Genomic DNA, 11,446 nt, shown 5'->3' with positions numbered 1-11,446 from the left:
TAAAATACTTTACTGCATTTTGCATTGAAAGCTTATCTTTATATTTCTCACAGTTCTAAATGGTTTTGTAATGTTATCATTTTAAGTATTACAAGATTTTATGTTCAGAAATACACCAGTGAGTTCTTATGAGGTTTTACACAATGAAACACAAATTGTAAGTTAAATTACTTTACATGTTAAGGAAAAATAATACTAAATTTGTAAGTTTGAACATGGGAAGCTGTAATCAGTTACTACTGTAAGGCACACTCTGAAAGAATATTCTTGTTGCATGATTGACTTCAACTGCTGCTACAGATCTTTGCACATTCCTTTTTTAGTTTCTGAAAGAGTTTGGTGAAGTGACTTTATTTAATTATTACCCAGCCTCCTATCCAGTGGGTACCTGGGTCATTTACAGGGGGTAAAGCACGGCCGGGGCGTGATGCTGACCACTCACTTCCATCTAGTGATGATGTCAAGAATGAGTAGGAGCTATACCTTCTCTCCCCCCAAGCGCCTACATGGCGCATAGTGGGATGGCTTTACTTTACTTTTTATTAGTTTTCTTGCATTGCAGTAGATGCCAGTTGCATGACAAAAACAAAAAATTATGTAAATGAGTAACAATACCTAAATTCACCAAATTTTGAAGAGAAAAAAGACTTCTTGTGTGGAAAGAAAAATAGATGTGATTATTATTAATGAATTAGTGTTTGTTTTAATAGAAATAAAAGAGGGAATGGATTAATAATGTCACTGTCATTCATTAAAAAATGAAGGAAGATAGAATACCATTTTCCTTACTTCAGACATCCATTGGTACTTGAAAGTTAGATCTTCTTTGTATTGTCTGCATCTAATATTTGCAACTGCTGGATCTTAGCTCTTAACCCAGGCCAAATTGATGAGAGACAAATTATTTGGCTTTAGCTCTGCAGAGTAAATACATTAAAGTAGCCACAGGTAAGAAAACTTGTAAAATATTATGATTTCTTCCTCATGCACGAGATGTGCATGCTCTGGCAAGATTTCGTAGTTGAAATCAATAACATAAAAATTATCTCGCCCCATTTTATAATATACTTTTTAAAATGGAAATCACGAATTATATTAGTAAATTTATAAGATGAGACACTTCCTTTGGCATCGTAGTCTACATCATATCTTCCTGGGCATAATTTTACTACTTTGGTGGAATGTGCGCTTTCAAACGCTGCGGACATTTCCTTCGTTGGTGATGCAGTACTAATAAGTTGTTCTGGAACGGGAACAATGATACTGTCTAAAAATCTTCAGTTGGTGATACTAGCAAATAGACAATGTCAGTTCTTAGTATCTGCTTATAAATTTTTATTACATATAATTTATTTATTATCAAAAATCAAATGAAAGAGCAGTAAAAGTCCTGTGTGTATTATGGCAAATAAAACATCATTGTTTCCCGTCACATCTCCCCTATATAAATGAACTTCAGACTTCAGATGATTCACATATACGATTACTAAATAAACGGAGAGCTGTACTATATCAGTACACTCTTTCTTTGTTTCATGGAGTATATTTGTTTTTCAAATGTGTGTATATAATTTTGATGAAATCAGAACTTTGTTTTCCTGACTTTTAACTGCCATGTTTTTATTTAATTGTATATTTATTTACTTACATATACCAAGAATTGCTATGCCAAGAACTTGGTGCGTATGTGCATGGGCAGTGAATGGAAATTCAAACAGCGTGTAGAAGCATCATAGCAGTTGTCATCACCGGTTAGTTTTGTATTGTTCTTTCTGAATTTTAGATTGGTTGCAAAACATACGGTCAGGAATCACGAGCGTGTGAAGAAACAGCTTAAACCCACACTGTGTTCTTGTACCTGATTCATAATACCTACCAGGAATGCTCCTTATACGAGATCTACAAACCTTTGTTGAGATCAGATGTACTCGGACATGGATACTTGTTCTCAAGTCTGCAAGTTCAGCTTTTTTATTTCCGTTCCATTTATTGTATCACATTTTTACAACTTGAGCTCTTAGGCGACGTTTCCCGCTAAATATTGAGGCATCGTAATGTTGCTGCCCTGGGCCACTAGCCTTCACTTTGTAATATTTGAGGTTCTCACAGCTAAGATAATTATCTTCTGAAATGTTGGCCGGGATTTCAGAGGAGCTTACTGCCTCCATCATCAAGGCGATTCTTTAATCTTCATACGCTAAGTTTTAATAAGGGTACGAAACTAATGAATTTGGGGACTGGTAATGCGGTCAGGGAATTTCTGGAATTCGTGGTTACCGTGGCGGGAGTAAGTAAGGTTTGTTCATGCGCGTCTTATAACGGTAAAACCATTTTAATTATATTTGATACAGGCGAACTGATAGTCAGGATCAGATTGTTCACATCAACTTTATTACATTTTAATTTAATAATGTTTACAATACACTCATGTCATTTAAGCAAGTATGATGTCCACTGGAACTGACAGAAAACATTTCATGGGAGATGCAGTGTCCCATGGCAACTTCATTTGTGTTAGCATTAAAATTCTGAAACAATGAAGTATGTATAAAGTCAAAATTGTGTAAGGCTGTTTCTTTGAGGTTTGAAAGGTGCAATATTGTATATGTAATAACGTTCGGTCTATAATTTGCTTAAACACTAACTAAAACATAAACATTTATATTTTTATAAATCATGTTCACTCAGATTCAAGGAAGAACGTAAATTTCAAGTGCTTGAAGAAGATATACAGGAATCTTGACCTAAGAAACGTGAAAAGTGGAATGAGGGATGTTACGCAACGAGAGTCAGGGTAACGTATGTAGATAGTGTCTCGTTAGGGCAGTGAAATCCCGGAGTTGCAATGAGCTGGACATGAACCTGGACGTTCTACTGAAAAGTCGACAAGTGAATGAAGTTCTTGATAAATTTTAAAACTGATATGAAGTTGGACACGCATTTTTAGGAACGTAATGATTGAAGTGTCGAAAGTATCTTATCCAGTGGTACTAGCGATGGTGAAGTTTTCGGTGCTGCATTTATGTGTGTAGTGGCTAGATAGTCAGTTAATTAATGGAATTGAGATTGTTGATGATTTTCTGTGCATTTGTCAAGTTGTTTCATTAATGTAGCTATTCTTATTCATCAGATTATAATATTCTCGTTCATTTTGAAACACTGACATGTATTAAACTGAGTACCATCAAAATTTGTAGAACTCGAAACACAGACTTTTTCCTTTCCTTGAAAATTAATTTAGGTCTGTACGTAAAATAGACCTTAAATGAATTAAGCATAAAGTTAATTAACCATACACGTATTGAGATTCATACAACAGAAGTTACGTATGTAAAGTTCTATTAACATTTATCATTGGCTAAATAAAAATTAAATTGGCCTTGCAGGTAATGGAACCTTTGAAATGAATCCCATTGGATGGAAGTGGGGGCAATAGTTGTACAGCTGAAGACTTCCGTACATCAAAATACCGAAAAGTTATCATAAATGGCTGTTAGGTCTTTAAGTAAAGTAGTTGACAGTTTCCGAATACGTAACGGGCACCTTCAGTGATAATTTCCTTGCGAATTCTACTTTAACCCTTATTTCTACTATGAAGCCCAAATTGAGTTTCATGACGTTTCTCCGCTCTTCCTATAAAAATGGAAACACTGTACAACGTAAATTTTCTTTGAATTTAATTTTTTTTAATGTGAGAAAATTCGTCCCTCACATTCGTAGGCCATTTATCTTGAGCAGTTAGTCACTCAACCGGCCAAGTAATTTCATTTTTATTTAACTCGAAGACTTGTTGCCGTGCTGCTGATGATGTTTTGGGTCGGTGTAGACTCGGAGATAGTATGTTTCTCCAAAACGCTGTAATCTACCGGCGAGTCTACACGACGGCGTCAAAACTCAGAACATCATCACGAACGCCTTAAAAACCTCAATCACATTCGTTACCGTTACCACAGTCTGAGGAAACTCATTTCAGTCTACATTCTTACATTGTATCTGTTTACGATCAGTTTTAGTAGGTAGGTAGATAAGGTATCCACAGTAATCAGTTTCGTTCAAAATGTTAAAAAAATATTTTCTATTGTGCGTGTCACATGACTCGTTCATCTCATCTTCCTTATCACCTTCATGGTTTTGGTGAAGATTAAAAGTATTTTATTTTCTCAGGTCAGAATGTTTTTATCGATACTTTGTTTTCTAAAACCTATAATACGTGTTCTGACAGAATGAGAAATCGATTTTCACATCCACATTAACAAACAGCTTACATGGATGTTAATAAAATCTTCTCGGGCTCCCAGGCGTATCAGTTGGTTAAAATCACGTTTCAGGACAGATATGGTCCCTGTATCGTCGGTGATTTTTAACCATCTGACACGGCTGACAGCAGTAGATTTTATTAATATTAGTCGCTGTGAAAGCTTTAGACCATACATGACTTTAAAGTTTATTTAAGTGTCTAGGAAGTTTAAAACAGTAGTTTTCATGAAGATTTCTGTCTTCTGGGTTGTTGCGCTGTGTAATATGACCTCTGAAACGTTGGTTAACATCGACCAGACTACAAAGCGCAACAACCCAGAAGACAGAAATCTTCATACTCACCGCTGTGAAAACCTCAAATCTTACACAGTAGTTTTCATATTTAGGTGAAATCACGAATAAAACATTCGTTAACTCTGGATATTCCAGAATCCAGCGGGTTATAGTCAGTTGTTCACTCACCGGTAATATTGTTGACACACTGTCCACAGCAGTTGCAGAAACCGGTACTTTTAGGCTCATATATTTGATCATCAGTGCAGTCGCTGGCGTCATGAACAGTACAGAAGAATGGCACACACAGAAATCTACAAAAGATCGGAATATCTATGCTTGCAGCGGTGTATACGTACACCAGGACTAATAAAGCCACCTGAAACGTAAATAATTATACATTATTTTTACCACTTCACGTATTATTTATTTACGCTTTATTTCAAAAGTAATGCGCATCACCGGTGGACCACGGAACTATTTTGTTTAGTAGGATTCGAGGTTTTCACGGCGGGGAGTCAGATGGCTGTCTTCTGGGTTGTAGCGCCGTGTAGTCTGGTAGAAGTTTACCAGCGGTGATGGAAGCAGCAAGGACCTCTGAAACGCTGGTAAACGTCTGCCAGTTTAGCGTATCGTTTGTTGGAGACACAGTCTTCATGGAGTGAAATAACGTATTTCTAACGCCACAGCTGGGACAGGAAAGATGCATGAGGAGACTTATGTAAGCCACCGGATAGTTTGTTACATAGTTCACACAGTAAGAGTGCTGAATCTTTTTTTTTTTACCAGTATGGGGCGACGGTCACTGGTGGGGACACGGTACGAAATTTATGCATATCAAAAATTACTTCGGAGCCAACGTGTTAACTCGTGCGAATAGTAAATTTGTTTGAATTACCTTACCAAGAGTAGCATTCTACCTTCTTTACCAGTATTATAACCATAGTATGTAAAACATTTTATTGGATTTTCTGCATTAAAATTGGTCTGGCAAATTTAAATTTTGTTCATATCGGTAAAATTTGACCCCTATGTCACATGACACTAATTTGAACTGTAGTAATTTTGACTAAACGACTTGTACAGAATCATAGCAGTCCTTCAAAGAGAAGGACGTAGATTTTTCGCAATAGCTCGTCAACGCACCCCATCTTGAGCCGCGTAAATTCAATCATATTCTTTTTTTTAAAAAAATTGTTAATACTATCCTTCAATCATCGTAGGTCTTCCAAGTGTTTTCTTTTTATCAGGCTCTCCGATTAAAATGTATGCATTTCTTTGTGTTCCTATGCGTGCTAACTGTAGACCTATACCAGCAGCTTTTGTTTTGCTGCTATAGGATACAGGTTAGCGATATAGTTTTGTCACTGTCGGTCCTCAGGGATGTAAGGCAGCGCAGACTTACAGGTAGATGTCAACGTTTCGGAGAAACGTGTTCTCTCCGTCTTCAAACCTGAGGATGAATCAATATCTATGTTCTTCGAAACGTTGGTATCTGCAAGTCCACACAGCGTCACAACTCATGTACTTTGGTCCAGCTTGTCTCCTGAATAACAATAAAACCAGAAACGTGTGAGAAATTAATTAGCGTACCAAAATTGCCTTCATGATGTCTTCCAGATATTATGTGTGACTTCCACTTGCTGTGAACTGGCTACGGAAATAAAGTTATGGGCTGTCGTAATCTCGCTTTATATATTTTGCGTGTTTTGGAATGGCTACTTGCATGTCCATGTCGATATCAACCACGCGACATGTCAGTTGAAACCGGTTTGTTATCAAGTCCCTATGCTGTCATGTCTACCATCTCCACACCTGTGTAAAATTGTTACTTCAGAACCATTTTATACAAATGTTTTCTAACATATTAACCAAAACGAGAAAATAGAGATTCCATGGATTTCTCTGATAAGATGCTTATTTCTCATTTTGTTAAAATATTCTCTGGGTTGGCAACTGAGTTTGCGAATTCCTGCCTTTTGACCTTGTTCTGAGAAAGTTTAAATCGTCCGTGAAACAACACAGCTAAATCACACTACTAGAGGGAATCAACCTTCCTTTACACATTACACGCGTGTGTATATTTACAAGCTTTCTGCGAACACCACAAGTTAAGAACTACTGCATTAACTATTGTTTAATTTTATGTTGAATATGCTTGTTGTTTACGGAACTCTAGAGCTCAATGGGGATTTGTGTTGATGTAATTACGATATTTTACACACTGGCGGCGCAGATTATTTTTTTCGAAAGGTTAGTTTTCTGTATTGTTCGTTCAAAATAATTCTATATACAAATTTCACATGTTGGATTACAATTACTAATCATTTGTTACTGGCCTCCAGGGTTGCCGTACTAGTGGGGTTCCCGCCGTCAGGTGCTATCTGTTACTCACGAGGAAAGCTTTGACCTTGGCAGTGAGTGCCCACGAAGTCCGATAGCGGGAAGTCTGTGGCTAGGACGTCATCAGTTGAAACACATTTATTAAAACACTACATTATGCAGAGTAAAAGCCTTATATTTTGGACAATGCCCATCCCCCCTCCATTTTAATCCTCATTGTCAAGGTCATAACATTTCTCCTGAGTAACAAACATGAAGAAATTTGTTGCGTTATGAATTTAGGTTAAATAGCCGAACCTTTAGATTCTGTAGTTTTGATATGCGTGCCTGTACTTGTCTACGTAAGCGCGTTATCGCCATGACTTGGACTTGGCAATGTTGAGCTGATACGAAACTGGAAAACAACTCGTTGCTAAGGAAAGTTTTTCCACTTTTCATGGTCATATATATAAATGCTTTTGTCTGAAAATGAGGAAGTCGTCAGTATTTGAAAGCAGCGATAATATTCAAATGAAATGATAGCTATGACCTTGAAATTTGCCCATAGCGTGTCAAGAAACCGCCTCTCCTGTTGCGTTTGCAACAGTCTTTGGGATGTATTCACATGTGGAGAAGGAAAATGTGAAAGAAGACACCCATCATTATTATTGTTCATAACGAGCAATGAAAAATCCATATCAATTTTGAACGCTTGTACCTTTAGGCTTCACGGTGATTACCAATAATCACCAATTACATACACGGCGATTATGCGAGATTAAATGTTTTATCAAGAAAAAGTGAAGACAAAATCTGTAGTAATGTAGTCACACACAAAAGGGTATCAGTAACATTGCTTAATTTAATATTACTTATCTGATACCTCACAGTAAAAGTTCAAGGAAAAACAGGAGACATAATTTCTTCCGTTTTTTTGCAATTGTTATGAGTGGAATAATAATGCATGGGGTTTAAATTTGTACTCATAAAAAACTGTGATAATTCCTTACACTTACATCCTCTAGAATGCCAAGACATTTTTAGAAAACCATTATAAACAATGTCTGAAACAGCAATAAGGTAAAAGTTAGTAATGGAATACGTTACCTCTGTATTATCGATGCATCGCTGAAGTCTAGATACAGGATAATATTAATCCTTTAAAGCCGAGCGGTAACTATATATACCACCTGCTCTAGCAACCAGCAACTTAGCTTTTTATCGCTATTATTTCCTTGAACAGCATTAACCATTTGATCTTTTAAATTGTGAAGTGTTGTGTTTTCCTTGCGATACGGCCAAATTATTATGTATTACTTACAGTAAACGACTGTAATCTTGAAACTTGCGGGGTGAGGAAGTGGGGTGAAGGAGGAAGGAGAAAAGATAGCGTCAGCCTTTAACGCTTCGGACTCCTGCACTTCTTGCAAGTCTCAAGATTACAGTCGCTTACAGTCGGCGCAGTAGTTTTTGGCCGGTGGAATTTTCAAGGGGAAGGCTAGGAGCGAGTCACTTGTGCGATAATACAATGCTGACTGCACCGAGGAGCTTATCGGACTGAACGCCCAAACAAAAGAAATACACTGACCGTGCCACCTCAGGTACACAGTTTAGGCCCGCCCGCCAGCTCCGCTACTTTGTAAATAAGGCCTCATAGTATCCTGTCTTCTGATACTTAGCAAATACATAATTTCCCCTTCTTTTGTTTCGATTTTGTGTTGAATGCATGTTTGTCTGCTGTGTTGTTCAAAAGGATTTTTTCTGACCTGGCGTAACACTTTCCAAAATGCTGATTCCTCTCGGTGAGTTACACAACGCAATGTTATAATATGGCTCTCACACTTTAATAATTAGCCTAAAATTCTTACAGCTGTGTTTCAATAATTATTTTAAAATGCCAGACTATAAGCAGCGTACGCGTGCAACGGCACTGCTTCAAAGAATGAATTTTGACCGCTCCTTAGAGCTCAGCTGTACAATTCAGCTTCAACTAGCCGACACAAAACTGCGGTGAGGATGATTGTGATGTTCTGGGTTTTGGCGCCGTGTAGACTCATCAGTGGAGGCATCACCTTTGCTAGTATGTAGTGCAAGCACTAATTAAACTGGCGTGGACAATATCTAGGGTATACATAAATCTCATATATTTTATCAAATATACTACGTAGACTACAATATAGATAGATGGTAGCCTATAGTTTGAGTCTGCATAAACACGTTTTCCCACATTGATGTAAATACACATACACGATGAATATAATACCATACCACAAACTTTAATTACTCTTTTCTTTGCAGTAACACGCATTCAGAGAGTTTAACATTAGGAAGACTTGTTTGTTCAGACCAGCTGTCCTGAGAAGTTCTCTGATTTTTCTTATTACTTCCGGGCAGACCATACTACACTCCTCAAAATAATTAAGGGGTCAGGATTTCAAATGGTCGTAAATTTTCTTGGGCCTTTTTCAAATTTATTAAAATGTGGGTACTTTAGAGAATGGACCTTTATTTAAACAAAAATAGGCCTCTATATAACAGCAAACACAACTGAAGTATTGTTACACTGAACAGTTTTGAACCTACCATAAAAAAAGAATGGAAGTTTTATTTGCATCAAGTTTTTATGACACAATTTTAAGCTTTTTTTTTGGGGGGGGGGCATTAGTACGCCGTTGGACCCCCCTTTCAGCTCGAAGGACAGCTGTACAGCGTTGAGGCATGTTCCGGATGTCTATTTTGGGAATTTGCGCCCATACCTCCAAAATGGCATCTTCCAGGTCCCGCAGTGTGGTAGGTGCGTTCTGACTGTCTCTGACGCGTCTTCCCAGTACGTCCCACACATGATCAATAGGGTTCATGTCTGGGCTGCGAGTTGGCCGTGGTAAAATGGCGATGTTGTGCTCTTTGGAGGTGTTCCCTGACGGTTCCTGCAACGTGAGGGCGGGCATTGTCATGCATTAGGAGAAAATTTTCTCCAAATGCCAATGCACGAGGACGCGCGAGGGTCCAGCACCTCGAGAATGCAACGCCGCGCAGTTCTGATGACGATGAGGTCGGTTTTGTCGTCAATCGAAATATCGGCGCACACCATTATGGAGCCAACACCAAAACTGACATTTTCCTGGACTGTGACTGGTAGGAAACGCTCTCCTGGCCGTCGCCAAACTCGGACGCGTCCATTGTTGCCCTGCAGCATAAATCTAAACTCGTCTGTGAAAAGACATTGCGCTAATGACGCAGATGCCAATGTTGATGTTCTTGGGCGAACTGTTTTCGCTCTCGTTTATGTTCCCTCGTCAATCGGGGCACTCTAGCGGGACGCCTGGACCTCAGATCCACATCTCGAAGACGGTTTCTCACTGTTTGGTCAAACACGTGTCGACCTGTAGTTCGGGAAAGGTCATTTTGAAAGGCCCGTGCAGTATCACTGCGGTGCCACAAGGCTTGTAGACGCAGAAAACGATCATCCCTAGCAGTTGTTGTCCTGTGATGACCCTGTCCTCGACGTCGAATGACCCTTCCAGTGTCTTGGTATCGGCGGCATAGTCGGATTGAACCACGCCGAGCTGTCCGGCAACATACCGTTGTGTTCGGCCTGTGTTGCTTCTATTGCTGGCACATGCCTCCTTACACCTTGCCGAACTTGCACATTGCACTGCATAACATCGTCAATAACAAACACAAGCAATGCTCTCCTTCATTCCTGTTTTCACTACCTTTACCCTCGTAGGCTTCTCTCCCTGAAATAACCAACTGTAACTGATCCCACCTTTCACAGTTGCACTCGTATCAGCATTGTTTACAACCCTGCAGAGTGCGCTTATTTCAGGTTCAGTCCAAGAAACTTTACAACCATTTGAAAACTTGATCCCTTAATTGTTTTGAGGAGTGTATTAAAGTCAGTAATGACTACTTCCATTCTTATTCCTTTTTTAATGTGTCATTTATAACCGTATTTAATAACCAGCAGCAGTAGTTTGCAAAGTCAAAAAATTTAACTATTTTATACACTGTGTGTTGAGGTTATGTAACAAAGTGTCTCATCACTTTATGATAAAATGGCAGCATTTTTGTAAATTTGGTGCATAAACTGTTATTCTCCTGTTCAGAATCTCATTAAACACGTACAAAATTGTGTATATGAGCAGTATTCATGACACTTATCTTTTCCATATATTTAAATCACATTAATTTCTATTGCCAGCTTATATTAGAAATTGCAATTCATACAGCATTGGATGCAGTAAGAGATGCCACATTTTAATGTAATGTCATGGAAGAAGTAACGGATGGTCTCCAGTTTTGCTAGAAGCAACTGAAAATTCTACAGTTCGTCAAATTAGAATGTTTTTTATTTATAGTAACCGAAGGCAAAATCTGAAACTGTGTTTGGATTTAGGACGATATTATGTCATCATAGGGACTTTGTTCTGTTTTACAAGTAAGAAATCTTTCATATTTCTGTTGGAATGTACCAGGGATTGGGGACCATTGAATGTTAATTGTGGACATTACAATATAATGAAACTGAAGAACTAAAGTATTTATCTGTTGTAACAATAAAAGTCTCATATAAGTAGTGGGTTGTTAATTC

At 38.1% G+C, this 11,446-nt stretch overlaps 1 long non-coding RNA gene across 1 annotated transcript; it reads right to left on the bottom strand.

Annotated features, from left to right (window-relative positions):
• Nucleotides 1–2,369: 2,369 nt before the first annotated feature.
• Nucleotides 2,370–6,261, bottom strand: LOC110838019 (uncharacterized). Its single transcript, XR_002545935.2, has 3 exons — nt 6,124–6,261; nt 4,720–4,909; nt 2,370–2,528 (listed from the first exon to the last, which is right to left on the bottom strand). It is a non-coding gene; the product is annotated as an uncharacterized LOC110838019 (long non-coding RNA).
• Nucleotides 6,262–11,446: the final 5,185 nt, after the last annotated feature.

This window comes from Zootermopsis nevadensis, unplaced genomic scaffold, assembly GCF_977971745.1.
Source record: "Zootermopsis nevadensis isolate Lab colony 2312 unplaced genomic scaffold, Znev_1.0 Znev_ptg000012l, whole genome shotgun sequence".
Classification (NCBI taxonomy): Eukaryota; Metazoa; Arthropoda; class Insecta; order Blattodea; family Termopsidae; genus Zootermopsis; species Zootermopsis nevadensis.
The sequence above is the reverse complement of the archived record's forward strand: the minus strand, read 5'-3'. Positions and strand labels throughout refer to the sequence as shown.